This window comes from Phoca vitulina, unplaced genomic scaffold (genome assembly GCF_004348235.1).
Source record: "Phoca vitulina isolate PV1807 unplaced genomic scaffold, GSC_HSeal_1.0 scaffold11, whole genome shotgun sequence".
In the NCBI taxonomy this organism is placed as follows: domain Eukaryota; kingdom Metazoa; phylum Chordata; class Mammalia; order Carnivora; family Phocidae; genus Phoca; species Phoca vitulina.
Genome location: NW_022589714.1, coordinates 17476261 through 17498321, shown reverse-complemented (window position 1 = coordinate 17498321; position 22061 = coordinate 17476261). Strand labels below are relative to the sequence as shown.

The following is a 22061-nucleotide window of genomic DNA, read 5'->3' as shown; positions in this document are numbered from 1 at the left end:
TATGGCATAAAAGGTATTAGAGTGCTGGAAAGTCACAGGAAAAAAATGTATTCACTTCTAAATTAGTTAGATTTTTGTCACGTTTTGTCATATTTTATCATATAAGCTCCATGAAGAGCAAGCCTTTTAGTAAGTTTAATACATGTATCTGATATTCCTTCAATAATTAATAATAAAAGAAGCCTTGCTAAATTTAGTATAATGTCCAGATAGATTTATTACTTTCAAATGTGAATAAGAATATTCAATTCTTTAATTACTTTTCTCAAATAGGCTGTAGAAACTACATTAATGTGGAACAGAATGGTTTTCAATCTGTATTACACAGAGCCTGAGGGTTCCTCAGAAAGATGTCTCAAGGGCAGGAGGTCTCAGAGGGTTGATGGAAGCAAAAGATCCCTTCCAACTTTTTCTGTGATTGCAAGTAAGATTTCATTTGAAAATATGATTCTGCTATTGGAATAAATAAAGGGAACCAAAAGGAGGAGGAATTAGGGGATTCCTTATCAAATTTTTGATTCTTGGCAATCAAGACACTTGGTGTGATGGTTAGTTTTATGTGTCAACTTGACTGAGCCTAGGGATGACCAGATAGATGGATAGACATGATTTTTAGGTATGTGTGAGGGTGTTGCTGGAAGAGATTAGCATTTGAATCAGTAGTCTTGATTAAAGCAGATTACAGTCCCCAGTGTGGGTAAGCATCATCCAATCTGGTGAGGACCTGAATAGAACAAAAAGGCAGAGGAAAGTTAAGTTCACTCTCTGCCTGATTGCTTGAGCTGGGACATTAATCTGCTCTTGCTTTTGGCACTTCTGGTTCTCAGGCCTTCAGACTTGGACTGGAATCTATACCATTGACTCTTGTGCTCTCAGGCTTTTGAACTAGACCACCACCCTTCCTGGGTCTCCAGCATGCAGAGGGCAGATTGTGGGACTTCTCAGGATCCATAATCACTTGAATCAGCACTTTATAACAAATGTGTACATGTATGTATCTCCTATTGGTTCTCTTTCTCTGGAGAACCCTGACTAATACACTGGGGATATTACCTAGTTATGTGGTTTGGAACAAATTATTTACTTTTTGAATTTGGACCCTCAAAGACTATGAATAATATAGCTTATTTAGCAACCACTAAATAACGCTAGAATAGGTCAAAAGATCCTTCTGCGTTCACTTAAAAAAAAAATGTTGATTATCTGAATTTCAAGACCCTAGTTATGTTCAAATGATTACTATTAAAACATTTTCTCTTGGGGCGCCTGGGTGGCTCAGTCGGTTAAGTGTCTGCCTTCGGCTCGGGTCATGATATCAGGGTCCTGGGATTGAGCCCCACATCAGGCTCCCTGCTCAGTGGGGAGTCTGCTTCTGCCTCCCCCTCTGCCACTCCCCCTACTTGTGTTCTCTCTCTCAAATAAATAAATAAAACTTAAAAAAAATTTTTTTTTCTCTTAGTTAGATCAAATGTTCGTTTTAAAAATTATGCTGATATCATTACCTTCCTATCAATAAAAGTTACCATTTATCAAAGCATTATTTTGTTTAATTGAATCCTTCCAACAAACATAAGAGTTGGTATTATCTTCATTTTACTAATGAAGAACAATGGAGCTCAGAGATGTCCAAAGACTTGCCAGAATTGCATGGTTCTTCAAGCCTTTGTAGGCCCCAAGTCCTACCTTTCTATCTCACAGGCAGCCTTGTTTTAGGATAGCTTTGAACGAGTGATGGAGATTATTTGTGGATCAATACCTGAGTATCAGGGATACTTTTGGGTTCTATTATTTAATGAATCATTGTCTACTTGAGTCAGAGTCTAGATAAGACTATGTAAATGGTAATCATGTGATCAAGATTTTTGAGCAGCCTGAATTGCAAGTACTTTCCTCCTTTTGTTCATTAAAGCGGTTTTTCATTAAATATAGCTTACCCAGCTAAGTGAGTGGCAGAGCTAGGATTCAATCCTGATAGGTTCATTCTAACAACTATGCTATTCTGCCTCCAAAATACTTTTCATTCAGTGACTTTCAACATACCCTGCAATTAACACTTTAATTTCAAAATAATAATTCAGTTATAAAAATCTAACCTAAAAGAATCTTTAAGACAACGAGCTTCTTCTTCCTCTTTCCCTTTCAGCACTCAACTCATTTAAATGCTTCATCATTAATCCAAACAGAGATTCTGTGTCTGAACTGTTTCAAAAATACCCAGTGTCTGTATTAATACACTCTATAAATTAGTGGTGTCTAGATTAATGAGGTATATTTATATGTACACATAGAGTTATGTAAAAAAATGTGCATCAATAAAATACATTTATACAGTTTATTAGGCATTCCCATTCTTGGATTATTTAGTGGTTGCTACATAAACTACATTAAATGATGACTTTAATTATTGACAATTTGAAACAATGGGAAAACATACACCTCTATTTGAATCGTAGTTCAAAGTTACAATGCTCAATTATACTGTTTAATGATTGTTACTTTAATTTTGCATCTGAGGTGGAAAGTTATTTTTCCTGACTGTAAACCAATATTACAGCTGGGTCTAAACTATCACAGATCCCTTGAGCCTAAATATTTAATACTTGAGGCTGGTTAAATGCAGGGAGGCTGAGCTACAGACTGCCAGCCTAAGGCTGCAGTTTGGATTTTCTTTCTTTTTTTCTCCTATAAATTAAATATTACAGCAAGTGCCTGTTAACATTGGTGATTACTGGTTATGAGATCTTTGTTTTCAGGGAGAAAAAAGCTCTGCACACCACTAGGTATATGGCAAACAAGATTGCTAGATTGCTATAAGGAAATATTTTTTAATTGGGTTGTATTTATAATATCCAAAACTGACATAGGAAGAACCAGAGTACAGGATTTAATTAAATTAATTAATTAATTATTATTTTTTAAAGATTTTATTTATTTGAGAGAGAGAGAGAGATAGCACAAGTGGGAAGGAGGAGGAGAAGCAGACTCCCTGCTAAGCAGGGAGCCTGATGTGAGGCTCGATCCCAGGACTCTAGGATCATGACCTGAGCCGAAGGCAGATACTTAACTGACTGAACCATCCAGGCACCCCTAGAGTACAGGATTTTACCCTCAAAATTCAGGATTGTATTAGTTACTAGTCTACTAGAATTCCTATTCCTATTCATGTCCAAAACAATTGTAAATTTATATTGTTATGGCAGCTCTCCTTTGAAGAGCCCAAGGCACTTTGTACAGAATAATTCTCCCCATGCCTCTGGGAAAAGGGGAGGAACTTACCAAAAACTCCTCTCACCCTTATCTTATCCTACAGTCTCAATGATCTAAATACAGTTGGCCTTTGAACATGCAGAGTTAGGGGCACTGACCCTAACACAGTAAAAAATCCGAGTATAACCTGACTTTACTAATGGCCCTCTGTTGCCTGGAAGCCTTACCAATAATAAAAACAGTTGATTAACATATATTTTGTATGCTATATGTATTATATACTGTATTTTTACAATAAAGTAAGCTAGAGAAAAGAAAATGTTATTAAGAAAATCATAAGGAGAGAAAATACATTTATAATACTATACTATAAAAAAATCTGTATATAAGTGGATCCACACAGTTCAAATCTGTGTTGTTCAGGGGTCAAGTACTATCTTGGAAGGATTATATTTCCAACCCTGTTGGGCAATGGTTATACCTCATATCAAATTAATATTATGATATAATTCCATGAGATTGACAGATTAAAATTAATATATAGATTACTTATTAATATTATTAAATACTATTGGGGAAGAAGTTTTGCATGATAGTTCAAAAGTCTGGGTTCTTTTGCATGATAGTTCAAAAGTTTTGCATGATAGTTCAAAAGTCTGGGTTCTTTTTTCAGACTGCCTGAAATTGAATTCAGATATTAGGATGAGACAACTTTGATGGATTAATTACAATGAATATAAATGATCTCTCTCCCTCTCTCTCTCTTCCGCCCTCACTTCTTCTCCCTTCCTTTATAAGGAATGCTATAAGGAACACCCCATTCTATGCCACAGTGGAGTTGGTAAAGCATTCCAGTGATGATGAGGCTACCCAATTTCTAATTGTAGCTCTGCATCTCAACTCACTGCATGATTTTGGCTCCATCTGTAAGATAAGGGAACAAACTGAACACAGCTTTTCTCTACTCATTCTGAACCTGTGCTACCAGTTCTGCTATCCCCTTACACAGATGCTGTAAATATTGCACTTGCATTCCCACAGATTCCTCTTGGTACAAGACAGCATTCGGATATTGCATTGAGATCAGAATCATGGAGTACTTCCTGCTCTGCTTTGTACTCCTCTGTTTGTACTTTGGTTTCATCAGTTTGTGATGACAATTATGACAATAACACTACTACCTACTTATTGCAAGGCATGGCACGGTGGATCTTAAATAGCCAGACCAATCAGGACTATAACCTATTCATCCTCAACAACTGCCTTTGATGAGCATTCAAGAAAGTAGGTCACTAAGTATACATAGTCATGTGACTAATCACAAGTGGCTACTGTAACAAAATATGTATATAATGTGGTAATTTGCAGCATGCTAAGTGTATATTGTAGGGGCCTGGTGCAGTGGAAAGAAGACTGGGAATCAGAGGATCAAGATAGAGTTTCTACTTAGCCACCAATTCTTGATTGAATATGGTCAATTCACTTCACCCCTCTGGGCTTCAGAACAGAAGAAAAACCATGTCAAAAACTGGCTGCAGTTTGAGCAGTAATAGTCATGACTACATATTTCATTCATCTAACCCAGTAGTTGTTAGCCCTGTCTGCACACTAAAATCAGCTGCGAAAGTGGCGACTATAGTTAATAATACTGTACTGCTTATTTGAAAGTGGCCAAGAGAGATCTTAGAAGTTCTCATCAAAAGAAAAAGATTCTGTTAACTATTTATGGTGATGGATATTAACTCAATTTATTGTAGTGATCATTTCACAATTAAAAAAAAATCAGCTGCAAAGGTTCTAAGACATACCAACACTGGACCCTTTCCTTAGAGATTCCAATTCAATTGGACTGGGGTTGGGGCCAATCACTGATGGGCTTGAAAAGCTCCCCAGGTGATTCTAATATGCAACCACGTTTAAGAATCCCTGCTTTAAGAGGTCAGTGGAATCCCTCTCCCACTGGATTGTCCCTCAGAGTTGCAGCCTCACTGTGCTCACTTCGGCAACACATATGCAGAGTTGCAGCCTCGCTACGGTCAGTTCCGGTAGCTTGGTACCTTTGTCATTTTTTCTGCTAAAAAGTTTGAATATTACCCCTGAGCATAATTGCTCTTTTCATTTGGGAAGATGATTTATGTTTCCTTTTAATATGAAAATAATAATGAGAAAAAAAGACTCGATGCCTAATTTGGGTTGAAGAGGTAAAGACCAATAAAGAGAAAATTACTCTGCAGGATAAAGGAATAGGATGCTGAATTTCCGGATGAGGTCCATGTGACTGGTTGGAGGCCTAGACTGGGACATGAAGAGTTGTGGAAAAGATCTTTGGAGGAGACTGGGTCTAGCAGATGGCAGCAGGTAAGAGCCTACAGAATAAAAGACCAATGAAGGACAAGGAACAGGATCATCACTGCAAGGAAAATATGTCAAGGAACTGAGACTGGTGTGGGAGGGACTGAGGAGTAGGGGGTGGTAGCAGTTATGGTGGTGGTTAAGAATTGGATTTAAAAGTAGGAGTTCAGAGTAAAAGAATATAAATAAACCATTACCAATAGGTAGCTTCTCTCCTAATTATAAGAAGGAAAGAGATAGATGATAGATAGAGAGATAGATAGATAGGTAGATGATAGATGATAGATAGACAGGCAGGCACTGGGACCTATATGGTTGTCTGGGATAAACTTAAATTATTTTGTTTGGGAATGAATGGCAAAGGGAAAACACTATTTTTGTAATTTAAGGGGGCTGAACTAGAATCTTTTCCAGTTGTAGAAAATTTTGTAATTTAAATTAAATTTACTTTAATATACATTAGTTTTGTAATTTGAGTCTGGAGTATACTGTCTTCCAGTGGTAGAAAATTTTGTAATGTAGTTAAATGCATTTCCATCCTAAGTTTGAACAAAAACTTCTATTTCTGGACCCATCTGTGTAGTTCCAGAATATTAATATATACATATATATGAATACATATAAAATCAATATTATAAATAAAACATGGTCCTTAAGAATGAATTATTATGAATGTTGTGTTAGACGGCAGGACCAATATTTCAGAACAGTGTCTTATAATGAATAAAATACATTACACACATTACACAATAAAATACATTGCACCACAGAGTAAGCACACAAAATAGAAACACAGTCATACAGAGGATAGAATGCTGAACAGGAATTCCGTAGCTATATTTTGTAGTTTTGTTTTCCCTTTTGCCATTAACTTGGGATAAATGATTTAATGTTGTGTCTCAGTCTTCCATTTGTGGAGGAAAACCAATTATCAGTCCTGTTTAAATTGCCACATGAGAGTTGTTGCCATACAACTTGGGCATAGGTAAACCATATTCTTAGTAAACCTGAAAACAACCTGAACCTTTAAGCAGTTGAACCTGGGGATAATTATTTGCCTTATCTAAGAGATATTTTATTCTTTTGTTTAACTCCGGATTAGTCAGTGGACACATATATGAAGAAAAATATTGTGGACAAGTATAGTATAGTAAATGTAAATATGCTACAAGACATAGCAGAAGATGTGTGCTTCAACACAGATACCAAGTTCTAGAGAAATTGAGAGGGAGAAGTCTCAAGGGACACTTACTATTTCAGTGGCAATATAACCTGAATTGGCATTATAACCTAATGGCGAAGTAACCTGAGTTGGTAAATTAAAGGAATGATTCACCAATATCAAAAACTGCAAAAAGTTAGGTAATATTGCACTTCTTGAAGGATACCTCTTGAGATTCTATGAATTCTATGTTGGGTGAACATAAATGATTTACCTCCCAAACAGGGACAGTTTTGAGAATGAGATGAGGTCTATTAATGATTATTCTGTAGAGTAAATGTAAACTAGGATTATCTTGGGCAATCTAGGATATAGTGTTAAGTCTGAAACTGGGCAGAGTTTGAGATATTACCCTACCTAAAAGTTAACAAGTTATATATTTAGTTATATATATTAAATTATATATTTATATATTAAACTATATATGTATAGTTATAGTTATATAATTATATACATACTAATTGGTAGAAACACAAGATCTCTGGCTGGATCAGAAAATAGATCTCTTATTTCCTCACAGAGCATCTTGTGTCAGTTCCCCACATGCCCACATGACAGCTCTGGGAGAACCAGGTGGACCTGCATAGGTACCACAGGACAGGAAAACACTGTGAAACTCAAGCTTATATAGGATATAGGGCAGCTAGCATGTCTTCCCATCATCCTCTCTGGGAAGAGAAAGAGACAAAGTGGGGGTGAAGGGGCTTTGCTCTGGAATGTAAACAAATGATCTCTGAGGAGGGGAAGGTTTCTACCTCATTACCTTCACCACGCTGGAATGTAAGCAAATAGCTCCAGGGAGACAAATTTCTCTAGCTCTCTGGAGGGCTCTATATTTAGGGTTGCTATTCAATCATCCTTTAACCCAGGTGCCAATGCTCTTTGCTCAGAAACATTACAATATTCATGGAACATTTTCTAACAATAATTATGTTGCCTTAGTTGAATAGCACTGGTGTGCGTGACTGTCTTTTCAAAACCAGGCAGTTAAGGTTAAATGCTGGGTTTTAAGTGTGACCTAATGCTTTCCTAAACTTATAAGATAGCCTGTTTGGTGTCATATATATGTGTGTTCATATTTGAATTACACATCCAGAGTTTATCCAATTGAATTCTCCCAAAGAATTCTGGGATGAGAAATACAGACATAAGCTCTATTTTGGGTTGCAAACTACAGAAATCTAACTTAAGCTAGCTTGGAGGAAAAAAGAATTTGCTATAGGGCCACTGGATGTCTCAGAAAACTCAAGGGAAGGAACAGCTGAACTAAGGGATTCTGACTCTGCATCTTTTCCTAGTTCTCTCTGTACCTCTGCCTTATTCTTCTCTCTCATTGCAGATGAGCTTTCTGTGCATCTCTGTCCACACAGTTTCATATGTAAAATATAGGGTGTTTTTGTTTCAAAATCCTAACAGAGATCTTAATTGATAATTTACATATCTCCTTGTGTTAGTCTTTGGTTGCAAGAAACAGAGACACCATTGAGTTACTCTGAGACACTCATGTAGTAACAAAAGATACCCACAGGGGGTCTTAAGGAACACTTGTGGATTCCCAAATAAGCAGGATTCAACACTGTGTTAGAATCTAGAACTAAGTGAACTTTTGTCAATAGAAAGTAAGATTTTGTTGATCTTTGCCTTTACCATGATTTAGAAACTCACCCTCCTCTTGGAACTGCTACTGTGCTAGCCAGCAATAGCTACATCAGTACTAGGCAGTGTTCATGAAAATCATGCCCTCCCCTGGGCACCCCTGGCCTCCCTCCATATGCTTCTCAGTTTCTGTTTCTGGTAAGAACTTTCAAGTCTCCTTTCAGTGGCATCTTTAGAATTTGTGTTTAGATGGGGTTTAAGGGTAACAATCATGTTTGAAGAGAGACTTTAAAATGGAGTTTTCATTATTAAGAAAATGTCCATTTTAAGAAATTGAGGTAGGAGTGATGAAGATTATGGAGTAGGGTGAAGCTCTTTCTAACACCAGTTGTCAGAGCTAGAAATGCTCAAATTTCCAAAAGAGAAAATAGAAAGTGACTGTCATCTTTGTTGGGACAGAGCTTTCACACTGCCCTAAAGTCATGTGTTCTCCCTGGCCTAATCAGGGGTGTCAAGGAAGTCATGGCCATGTGTCATGGTCCATAGAAAGAGTTGTTTGGACCATATGACCTAAGGCTCATGTATCATCACCACCAGTGTTCCTCTGATTAAAGCAGAGGTAAGCTAACCTGCAAGAGTACCAAGTCATTGACTTGGGCCCATTGGTTTGGAGGGTCCACAATCTTGGGTAATTTCCTTCTTCTCTTTTAGCTTTAGTTTTCTTGCCTTTAAAATGGGGATAATGCCCCTAATTGAGAACTGTAGTGACAAAATAGTGACAATCAAATGAGACAGTGGAGATAGCAGAATTTTGTGATTGGTAAAGCTGTATAACAGTAAGAAGTTAACACCTGTAATACTGTAAAACTTTTTAAAAAAAGATTTTATTTATTTATTTGACAGAGAGAGAGAGAGAGAGAGAGAGAGCACAAGTAGGGGGAGGGGCAGGCAGAGGGAGAGGGAGAAGCAGACTCCCTGCTGAGCAGGGATCCTAACATGGGGAACATAGGGCTCAATCCCAGGATCCTCGGAACATGACCTGCACCGAAGACAGATGCTTAACTGACTAAGCCACCCAGGCACCCCTGTAATGCTATAAAACATTTAAAAGACTTGGGTAATATTAATAATTAAATGGCCAACAATTCCTGAATGCTTCTGTTCTAAAAACTTTATGCATGTTATTTTAATTAATCATCATAATTACTCTATAGGGCATGTATTATTATTGTTCCTATTTTCAGACGACAAATCTAATACATGCAGAGGTTGAATAACTTGTTCAAGGTCATACAGTCAATAAGTAAAGCTAAGATATAAACCTAGATGATCTAATTCCAAAACCAGTACTCTGTTCTCTCTAAATCTGCAATATTGCAATAAAACTCTATGATAATAGACAATATAAAAAGTATAAATTCATCCATTGGGTACAGAAATCAGCTTTCTGTACTGTCCCAAAGAGCTAGTGATAACCTTAAAAACTTAATGAGTTTCTATATGAGAAAAGCCTCTACTTTACACACATCTGATATTGGCCAAAGTTTTGCCACTTGTTGGTTTAAAAGATTGCCTTCATTTGTTTTACTTCTGTTTCCACACTTTGGTTAGGAGAGTCTCTTTATTCTCTTAGAAGTACCCATTAAGTGTTAGTCAACTCTTTGACCAACAAATTAAATCCCTTGATCTTTTGTAAAGAAAATAGCTCAGTATTTGCCATTTCTGTTTGTTAAGAAATTCAGTTCCTTTCAAACATATGACAAAGCAAACATTGATTTTTCTGAATTCCACGATTTTCTAATTTCCTAGTTAATACTTTGATGTTTACATATAGATTTTCTGAAAATACTAGAAAATTCTATTGCTCAAAACTGTTCCTATTATAATTATGTAGATTTTTATACTGAAAGGTTTGATGGGTAGTTCTTATTTTTTTCTTTTTTAAAGATTTATTTGTCTATTTTAGAGAGAGAGTATGTGTGTGTGTACAAGCAGGGGAGGGGCAGAGAGAGAGGGAGAGAGAGAGAGCATCCCAAGCAGACTCCCCGCTGAGCATAGAACCCTACACCAGGCTTGATCCCACAACCCTGAGATTACGACCTGAGCCAAAACCAAGAGTCAGATGCTTAACCAACTGAGCCACCCAGGCACCCCTTATTTTGTTCTTTTTACTTTCACTTATTTTAGTTTTAAAAAAGTAACATGCATTTCATATTAATAGCTATTTTTAAAGGGTCTAAATATTTCACATGATTCTCACTTTCCACAAAAATATAGTACAAAAGCAGGGAGAAGAAACAGGCATAATAATGGACTAATAGTATTATTATTTTAATAGCTAACAATCATCAAGGATTTTCTATGTTCTAGGAACTGTTTTAAGTGCTTTACATGTGTAATTCATTTAATCTACACAACTCTACAGCATTGGTGTGGCAGAGATTACTGGGTTTCTCACCAGTTTTTATTCTCCTGTTTTGATATAGTAATAGAAGTTTCAACAAAAGGCATATGGCATCTCTTGATACTAGATGTGGCCACTGAGTAGGTTCTGGCTGATGGGATATGAGTGGAAGTGACTTGGGGGAAATTCTGGATCATACTTTTAATGGAAATGAGGGCCTACTCCTTTTTCTCTTATTCCTCTCCTGCTGGCTACAGTGTGGACATCTAGCCAGGTGGGAGCTGGAGTAGCCATCATGGTCCATGAGATGGAAGCCACATTTTAAGAAGAGCAGAATATAACAGAGGAGCCTAATCCCAAATCTCACAGCCTCCTCATCAGCCCTACACTCCATCAGAGAGAAGTAAACTTCTATTTCATTTAGGTGGCTATTATTTTTTCACTATCCTAACTAATGCAGTTGGTATCAATACCATTCTCACTTTAACATTGGGTAAACTGAGGTACACAGAGGTTAAGTGATGAGTAGTAGAACCAGGATTTGTATGACAGTCTGGCTTCAGAGTTTTCCCTCTTAATCACAACATTCTACTGCCTCTGATAAAGTTAATTTGTACTTAGTTAATTTTAACACATGTGATTTTCTGCCATCTGTGATTTAGGAGGTCAAGGAGTTTTTCTTTGCCTTTCTATATTTTGGAACAGGTAAGGGGTATGGTTGAAATTGTCTGGATATGGCTAGATTTATGCAGGGAAGGATAGTAAGGCTGATCATGGAAAGCAGAAGAAAGGGCAGAAGATTGTGATAGGGAGGTAATTAAATGGGGAAGTGAGGTTTGATTAAACCATTAAAGAGGTTTGATTCAGGCACCGCTGACATGGTGAGCAAATAGTGTGATGAAGAGGAAGGAGATAAAATGAATGTTTTCATGTCCGTGGCTTCTCTGGCTCCATGTCAGTTGAGTCAAGGTTGCCTAGCATCTTGAAGTTGGTCCGATTAGCTGCAAGTTCCATGGAAGAAAAAGGATGATCTCCTCCAAGGGCTAGAAGAGCATATGTTGCTCTCAAAACTTGAGTTTCAAGGTGACCTTCTCCATAGCAGTCTCTTAAGTTTTAATGCCTTCCTGGCTTCCTGGAAACCACCAGGAGCAGCATTTCATAGAACAGCATTTAAAGCTACAATTTTACTCTCCTGTCTATCCTGGATTCTCCTCTGTCAGTTTTTTGACAGCAAGGGTAAGATAACCCATGGGATTAGAAAGGTATGATATCTAAAATTAGAAGATTCTGGAACTATCTCAAACTGACCCCTTGCTTTCCATAGAGGTTGGCAGAACAGAAATATTTCCTTTCGTCATATGACTTTTGAGCATGTTTCTTCACTTCTCTGGATTTCATTCTCCTTAAGTGTGAATGGAAGTCTTGGAAAGAGAGTGGAAGTCATTCACAGGAGTAGCCCTCCATGGTTTGCTCTTCTCAAAAGCTTTGTGTTCTCAAAACACTGAAAAAGAAGTCCTAGACCATGAATTTCCTGGAATACTTCCTTAACTCTTCACTGCCCCAGTTACTTAGATAATTGGGAGTCTTATGCATTCATGCCTTTGTCTAAGAATCCGTAAAAGAGGAAATGGATGTCTCATTAGGCAAGATGACTTGTATTTGCTTACACTATGACTAAGGCAAAAAGATAATTTAGGAAAGTGGAATTGTTCTAGGGAGAACAATAAGAAGCTGCATCTGGGCTCCACATTTCTGCCATCCAGGCAAGCCTTCTCATTGAAAGAAGAATTTCCTAACTTCTAACTTCATGAACATTGTTCCCAGAGAGGAGTGGTATTGACCCTCACTAACAAAGAATTCAATACAATTCAGCATATGCTTGATGCAAATCATTATCAAGTTGATAGGGCTTTATGCGTGGCAAATTGCTTTCACAGTGCAAGGCCCCCTGCCCAATGTAGGTGAGACACATGAATAAAATATGATCCCTGCTCAGAAGGGTTCCATAATCCATGGTAGAAAATAGACACATGCATAAATAATTCTAACTCAAGATAGACCCTGATATGTACTTTATTAGAGATACAAAGGAAATGCTAGGAGAACAGTGCAGAGGGAGAGATTACTTCCAATAGGGTTGTAAATGAAGGTTTTTTGCAAAAGTGAGAATTTGTCAGGCCTATTGCTAATAGCAAATGTAATTTGTCACCTACTTTACATAGATTATTTCTTTTATGTTTAATTCTCACAATAATCCAATAAGGAAGTAGAACATGAAGGAAAAAGCTGGAACATGCAGGAAATTTATTGGGTTAAAGGTACATGTAGCAGGAGTTGATACTGCTACTTACCTAGAGCAAACCAGAGTTGCCCATGTGAGAAGCATCTAAATTTTAAATCACTGCCAGTAATTGGAGAATGTGCCCTATGGCTTTTGATTTGGGGCTCATAAAGCAGATGTTATGCATGTCTCATAGACTGTATTTTAAGTCTGGTGATACTAACATGCCTTTCAGATTTGGAAAAGATCCTTCTCAGGATTTTCATATAATGTGGTAGCCAACAAGGGGAAAAATGGAAATTTCATTTTATTGTGTTGAACCCCATGAGATTGTCATCTTTATAGGAATATTGACATTTTCATGTAATTCAACCTAAATGTACATAGATAACATTAGGCAGCTATTATTTGACTTCAGGACAGAAGGTGACATGATCAGATTTGGGTTTTGAATGGGTAAGCATGGGAATTTTAGAGGGTGTACTGGCCTGAAGGAAGGAAAGACCTAATACAGTGATATTGGTGAGAGATGATAAAGCCTGAATGAGTCTCCCACATTAGGTGTGGGCTTCTTCAGGGCAGATACCATGTTTCTTGTAAATGTCTACTAAGAATGGAATAGGTGCCCAAAAGAGAATTATTAAGTGAATAATGAGACGGTAAGAGTAGAGAGGAAAGAAAAGACATAAGAGATATTCTCCTTGTAGGATCTACTTGAATGTAGAGATAGGAATAGGATGAAGCAAAATAAGAATGCTTTTAAGTTGTCAAGGAAATGTCAAGAAGAAAGGAAGAATCAGCAAATAATGTCAGTGGTTCACCTTCTGCTAGTGATTTCTCCAGGCTTCTTCCATTGGCTGACATCTCTGACAGGGAAAATTTAGAATTTTGAAATGTTATGTTAAACCAACACTTCAAAGATATTGGGGGATGGAGTTCTGAATGCTTCATTTCCAGGTGTAGTTTCCACGTGCAGAGTTCCTGGCTGTCCCCACTTGCCCTCTCACTTCTGGCCTCTCTGATCTTGGAAGCTCCTTGTCTTCCAGTGTCTTTTCCTAGTGGCGACTGCATGGCAAGGTAACCAGGTCTAATAATGTTGTCCTTTAAAATCTAGCACTGGAATTAACTAGAGAAGTCAATGCAGTGTATCCCAAAGTTTGTTCCTATTCCAAAAGACATTAATAAGTGTAAAATATATATTTTTAAATTTTTATGTACAAATAAACTTAGGAAATGTTGAGTTAAATAAAATTTAAAGAACTTTTTCCTTTCTTAAACACTGCTTCTCTCAGATTTTTGCAAAGTGCATGGTGAATCTCCAAAATGGGATGAGACTCTGAAATGTTCCCTAAACTTCATTTACCACTAAACCTTTTTCTTAATGAACATTTCATGTGTCTAGTGTTTTATGGCATACACTTAAGGAAATGTTGATCTAAGATTGTTTATCTGATGTATTTATTACTCTTTTAGTTTGGGGATGTTCCCTTATTGTTGGCTAAATTTTTAATATTAATTTTGGGTAATTACAGCAGAAATCCACCAAAGGTTTATAATTAGGTATCAGTATAATTATAATATTTTTTTAAAAGCCTAACTCTAGGAAAAAAATTTAAAAGGAATCATTCCACATTATCAGCAGTAGTCATTTTAGTATAGTGGGAATATATAATTTTTTCCCTTTATTTCTTTCCCAAATACTATTTAAGAATATGTCTTTAATATAAATAGGAAAAAAAAATTAAAAGGAAGAAGGATAGAAGAGAGTGAAAGGAAGACAATAAGACTCAAATTTTTGAGGATATTTTTCTTACATAGGTTTCTTCCATTTCATTTTTTATGACTGAATATATTGCAGTTCTTCCCTTGATCCTTCAGATTGCATATTGCAGTTATTAGTAGGCACTGTCGGGTGGTAGAAAGGACCTGGGATTTGGAGACTTAGAGGATTTAGGCTTTAATCCTAGCTCTCCTGCTTAAAAAAGAAAAACAAAAAACAAAACTTTGGTAAGATGTATTTCTGTGCATGCCACTGTGTTCTTCTAGTTTTTCACTATAGTTCTGTGATCTTAATAAGCTACTTAACCTGAGCTTCAGGTAGCTCATCTGTTAACTCTCAAAGGATTTTATAATACCACCCTGCTAAACATAAAATCTAATATTTATGTGAAGTAGCTTTTTAAAATATATTTTCTTCTTTTTTAAAAAACTATTTTCATTACAAAAAATACATTTTTATTGTTGTATGTGTTTGTAACTTACAAAACACAGAGAATTCATCATAAAATCATAAACAGCATCCATGACCTTACCACCCAGCAGTATCTACTTTGTTGAATCTGCTTCACATTTGCTTGTCTGTATCTTACTACACTGTAAGAAAGGTAAAAGCAGGGACTCCACCTGCTTGTATCCTACTGTGTGTTCCAAGCACATGGCAAGGTGAGGAGGTACTTAATAAATTTGTTGAATGGATACGATGAAAGCATGGCTTCTTTATCATCTTTCTCAAACTTCTCTTATTTGTGACTTACGCTGGATCTGTTCCATGTCTGAAGAACAGGCCTTCTCAAACTTTATACCCTTCCCTTTTTTTCAGAGCCTGGCTGCTCTTTGCCACCTGGTCCCTCAACCACCTGGGGAGGCTTCTGTGATAGCCTTCCACCACTCCAGTGCACGCTTGTAGCGTGATAGAATTTTAGATACGGGTCGATCCAGGGAATCTTCTGTTCTGCACTTTCCAAGAGGGAATTCTGAGGCATCAAGAAAGAGGTAGGTGAGAGTGATAGTGATGGTTCTTAGTGGAGAGCGGACTCATTTTAAAACCCCTCTAGCCCCTACACCAAAATATAACATTTAGAACTTGATTGTACACTCTTCAGATATTCCTATCCACATGTAGAGAATTCAGCTTGAGGAGGACTTTAATTTAAATCCCTGCTCCAATTTCTGAGGTATGTCTTTGCTTCTACAAGGAGTGGCTTAGGTTTTGTAGGCTTTCCTCTCTGCTGACACTACCAGGAAGAGAGCCCTCAGGGGTCATCTTCACAGCTGTGACATTGGCATCCATTGATTTCAGTTTTCCTCTCTGAATAATCTGGCCTGCTTCCTTCACATTCCTTTCAGTTTTAATGTTTTTTAAAATATGAAATGTTCTATTATATAAACAATGAGTATCATCTATGTGTGTTTTTATGAGCATAATCTTAACAGGAGCCAGGGAAGCTGAAGGAGGCCAAACAACACCCATGTTACAAAGCAACTCGTGAAGCCTAATTACCTAGTGTTCTAATAACTCTTATTAGTGCTTGAAACTACTGTGTCCATTTTAATGGAATTGGTATGGTTTTGGCATAAATCAATGTTATTTTGGTGCTCAGCTCCACAAAAAAGTTTCCCCTTAAAATTGATAATAAGTTTTCACATTCAAGAGGTTTAGTATGGAAAGACAGGAGAGTCTGTCATGTCTTCATGCCTAATTTTCTGTTATTTGTCTATTATGAAGCCAACAGTCAGTTTAGTGATCTTCATCACAGGATTCTCAAGCCCCCAGCATGGCTGGTCACATGAAAACACACAATGTGGACAGTCTGGGTTCTAAACAAATGCAAGAATTCTGGGAAAATTTTAGAAACATTTCTGCATTGCAAACTGTTCCAATCACATAACCTCTCATTTCTAAAGCATTCTTGCCTCCTTTTGTACAGCAATCATACTTGTATGAATTTTTGTACAATTTGTGTGTTGTTTTTATTTTTCAATATGGTGCATTTTCATGTAATGGGTAGATCGTTACTGTAGTCAAGGTGTCAGGAAACAAGTAAGCGGTATATATTGTGGACCACACATCTTCAAACACATTATACCCTTCCCATTATTTCCCCTCAATCCTAGGGATGGCCAAAATTAATTTGCATATGCAATGCATGCTTTAAAAACAAATAATAAAAAAGAAACAAATGGAGAAAATCTGGCGACATCTTTAAAAGGGGCTTTTAAGGCAGCAAACAGCAATTGCAACACAACAGTGGCCATGCACACATCAACCTACACACCTGCCGACTTGCTGTCCAGGAGCACCGGTGGCCCGGGTGCCCTCTGCGCTCTGTGCGCAGCCGCATGACATTGCAGGCACCCAGGCCAGCGCGCCCCTCCGCTCACCGAGGAACCTGCGCCCTCCTTGCTGGTGCGGTCCACCTGCGGACCCCGGGGCCCAAGAGCACTTCTCAGGCCGGGGTTCGCCGCAAAGGCGGTTCCGAAGGCAGGAGAGGAAAAGGGGCAAGGCCCGTGACTCCACATGGATTCGCCGCTGGCATACCGGTGGGACGGATTCCGGTCTCTACTGCAGACCTGAGAACCCTAATCCTGGCAGATCTCCCAGGGCGGGGCCAGAGGGGTGTTCTTGTCCCTGAAGCACCCAGGGCCAGCAGGAGTCAGGTGCAGTGGGAGCCCGCAAGCCTGTTCCTCGCCCTGGAGCACAGCTCAGTTCCACACAGTTCTAACCCCACTTTCAAGATCTGCTACTGGCATCTCTGTTTATTATCATTCACTAATTTTTTGTTTCAAACCAGCAGTATTATTTTCCCACTATTGCCACTCCTAAATAAATAACCTTTTATTGTGGAGCATTGCACCAGATTTTGGGGTCAAACCTCCCCAACCTACCTACCTACCCCTCAGTCTCTTATTTATGGTGTCCTATAGTCCAAGGTGCTAAAAATTTCTCAAAAACACTGCTGGCTCTGAGCACATTTGGGGGGCACTCCCTTTCTAGTATTGGTGTGTTTGATTTCATGTCAAAAATGTAACAATTATTATGCAGTGTAAAGTATTGCTTATCATTTAGCCTTTTCTCTCCAATTGTATACAGCATGAATCACACTAAGAGCACAGCTTGGAAGTTACAACCTTGTTAATTAACATATTTTCCTCATCTCTTCTGTGAGTCACAATCACGTGAAACCTGCTGAGAGTTAGAAATAATGTACACAGCACATACCTTTTCTAAATGGAGATGAAAATAAATAAATAAATAAATAAATAAATAAATAAATAAATGGAGATGAATTCTTCTCCCTCCATCCCAGTTTCTACCGGGGATTAGTGAGTAATACTTTAAAAGTGTGCAGCTATTAGAGATGGGGGCATACCAATGGAAAAAGTTGCTGATTTGATTCAGTTTAGTGCTCCGTCAATTCAGCTAATTAATAAAATAATAGTAATAATAATAGTAATACAAAGTGCAGAAATATAATGACTGGTGCCTTTTCCTGCCAGGGAGCAAGGCATAAGTGAGGTGTGGCCAAAGATGAAAGGACACAGGTAGAAGATGGAGAGCCAGGGTTCCATATTGGAAGGAAGGGCCTAGAATTTCCAGCTCTCTTCCCTTTTCCTGAAAGGGAAGTCAGCTGAAGATGTCTCACTGCCTGCCCCATCTTTGGGGTGGGCACTGGAGAGCTCCCCTTCCAAGGTTGTGGGATTCCAAAGAACTTCCTACCAGGATTAACTCCACCTAACAGTTTCTTCACAGCTCAGTGCCTCTCACCTCTCCAGCTGGCCACATCGCTCCGCCCACCCCTCCCTGGTCCACAGCCAGGAGGGGTGCTGAAGCAGCAATGTCTTCCCAAGTTTCCTGGAGCTGAAAGGTGTCAGTATTCCAGCTTCTCCTGTCTCCAAACAAGTGTCTGGGCCTTTAAAATTTTTAAAATTTTGAAGTGCCTCCCCAACCCCAGCCTTACCATGAAAATATAGGAAATGGGGAAGTTACACTATTTTTATATAAAATTTACCTGGAATCTGATAAAGTGCTTTGGACTTTGGTCCAAAGTGCTTTGGTCAGCTTCTAGTGGGAATATGGATATGACTTCTAAATAAATGCTATTTAAATTTAGTCATATGAACATTGAGAAGTGGCATAATGATGCAGTTGTTCAGAGCATGGAGTTTGAGATAGGCTGCTGGGTCTAAGCCCAAGTGTAGCCATTTTTCATCACATGTCTGAGAAAATCGGTTAGCCTTTCTTTGCCTCAATTTCTTCAAATGCAAAATGACATTAGTAATAGTAATAATAATAGTAATTATACCCAGCTCATAGAGGATCAAATGAATTAATACATGTAAAGTACTTAGAAGCATGCCTGACACGTAGTAGGGGTTCTATAAATGTTAGCCTTTTTATGATCCTGGAACCTTGTGTGTGATGAGGACAGAGGACTGGGGAGGGTAAGTGGAAGGAACTTGGAATTCTGCATCCCTAGGCTGGCCTTATCACTTATTAGCTGTGTAGGTATGGAAAAGTTACAAACCATTTTAAGTCCAATTTTGTACATTTGTAAAATGGCAGTAATAGAAGTATGTATTTCATAGAATTGTGGTGAGAAGTAAATAAAATATTGTATATAAAGCCCTGACACCTAATGAGCTATCCATAACTATTACTTCTTTTATTTCTCTGGCTCTACTTACAAGCTGCATTACTTTGGGCATAGTTCATTCATGGAGTGGGGAAAGGGAGGTAAACTAATACCTATTGTTAGAGTTGCTGTGTAGCTTCAGTTAAAGAATGACAGGCACTTAGAAAAAGGCTGGGCAGATAGTAAATGCTCAGAAACGTTAGCTTACTTTATTCTATCCAGAGATATTTAGATCTGGACCCTGGATTAGTGGAAAAGACAGAAGGAAAACAGAGAAGAGGTGCCCAGTGGTGAAGAAAGGAGCACACAGACTTCATTCAGGTTCTCTGGGAAGCTCTCTCCTCAGAGTCCACTATTTATTCCAGCCCACCTCCCAGACTTTGCCATATGTCTTAGTCCATTTGGGCTACTGTAACAAAAATACCATCGACTAGAGCCATCCACACTTAATGCAATCCCTATCAAAATTTTTCATCAATATTTTTCAAAGGAATGGAACAAATAATCCTAAAATTTATATGGAACCAGAAAAGACCCCAAATAGCCAGAAGAATGTTGAAAAAGAAAAGCAAAGCTGGTGGCATCACAATTCCGGACTTCAAGCTCTATTACAAAGCTGTCATCATCAAGACAGTATGGTACTGGCACAAAAACAGACACATAGATCAATGGAACAGAATAGAGAGCCCAGAAATGGACCCTCAACTCTATGATCAACTAATCTTCGACAAAGCAGGAAAGAATGTCCAATGGAAAAAAAGACAGTCTCTTCAACAAATGGTGTTCGGAAAATTGGACAGCCACATGCAGAAGAATGAATCTGGACCATTTCCTTACACCACACACAAAAATAGACTCAAAATGGATGAAAGACCTAAATATGAGACAAGAATTCATCAAAATCCTTGAGGAGAACACAGGCAGCAACCTCTTTGACCTCAGCTGCAGCAACTTCTTCCTAGAAACATCGTCAAAGGCAAGGGAAGTAAGGGCAAAAATAAACTGTTGGGACTTCATCAAGATAAAAAGCTTTTGCACAGCAAAGGAAACAGTCAACAAAACCAAAAGACAGAATGGGAGAAGATATTTGCAAATGACATATCAGATAAAGGGCTAGTATCCAAAATCTATTAAGAACTTATCAAATTTAACACCCAAAGAACAGATAATCCAATCAGGAAATGGGCAGAAGACCTGAAAGGCATTTCTGCAAAGACGACATCCAAATGGCCAATAGACACATGAAAAAGTGCTCCACAGCACTCGTCATCAGGGAAACCCAAATCAAAACCTCAATGAGATACCACCTCACACCAGTCAGAATGGCTAAAATTAACCTTAGCTCAGGAAATGACAGATGTTGGCAAGGATGTGGAGAAAGGGGAACCCCTCCTATACTGTTGGTGGGAATGCAAGCTGGTGCAGCCACTCTGGAAAACAGTATGGAGGCTCCTCAAAAAGTTGAAAATAGAGCTACCCTACAACCCAGCAATTGCACTACTGGGTATTTACCCCAAAGATACAAATGTAGGGATCCGAAGGGGCACCTGCACCCCAATGTTTATAGCAGCAATGTCCACAATAGCCAAACTATAGAAAGAGCCTAGATGTCCATTGACAGATGAATGGATAAAGAAGATGTGGTATATACATACAATGGAATATTATGCAGCCATCAAAAAATGAAATCTTGCCATTTGCAACCATGTGGATAGAACTTTTTTTTTTTTTTATGAAGCTGCTTGTTCTTTAGTTGGAAATAGAAGCAAAGCTCTAAAAAAACAGGTCATGATCACAGCCAGTGGCAGTGGTTTAGCCACAATGTAAAAGTTTTGAGGCCGTGCCTTAGGTTTTCCCAGAATGCCTTAGTGATGCCATCCAAGATCATTAAGCACTTGTTTGTTCCTAGACTGAGGCTTTTATCCGCCCAGGCATGGCCTCTGCAACTGATGGGTGCTCTGACCACAGACATTCTAGTGCCTATGACAAGGAACTACAAGGAAGTCCCAGAGGCAGCAATATCTTTGGCAGGAAACCATCTCTTCTGTCACCTTGGCCATGAGGGCCTGCTTCAGGCCTTGAGTCAATATCCATAGCAGTGGACTGTATTCATTCCCCCCCTGGGGAGGCAAGGGAAGAAGGGGGCATTTCGTAGGAGGCCCATTGGTGCCCCACCGTGTCCACCTGTGGCCTGGAGGTGCCAGCTCTCTGTCTTCTGGTGCCCTGGTGGTGGGTCTTAGGTCTGGATGCCTACACGACACCCTGGGCACCGGAAGTCAGCCTCCCTGGCAGCCTGGATGCTATAACCAACACAGGCCACATGGAACCAGATGTCACAACCATCACATTATGCTAAGTGAAATAAGTCAATCAGAGAAAGACAAGTATCATATGATCTCACTGATATGAGGAATTTGAGAAACAAGACAGAGGATCATAGGGAAAGGAAGGGAAAATGAAACAAGACGAAACCAGAGAGGGAGACAAACAATAAGAGATTCTTAATCTCAGGAAACAAACTGAGGGTTGCTGGAGTGGGGGGTGGGGTGGGAGGGATAGGGTGGCTGGGTGATGGACATTGGGGAG

The 22061-nt window shown here is 38.5% G+C and overlaps 1 long non-coding RNA gene across 3 annotated transcripts in view; it reads left to right on the top strand.

Moving 5' to 3' along the window:
* LOC116635489 overlaps positions 1 to 22061 on the top strand; it is a 361321-nt gene that overhangs the window by 121780 nt on the left and 217480 nt on the right. For all 3 annotated transcript variants that reach the window (XR_004300177.1, XR_004300176.1, XR_004300178.1), the window contains exon 3: positions 15662 to 15834. This is a non-coding gene — a long non-coding RNA (uncharacterized LOC116635489). The remainder of the gene's footprint in view (positions 1 to 15661; positions 15835 to 22061) is intronic.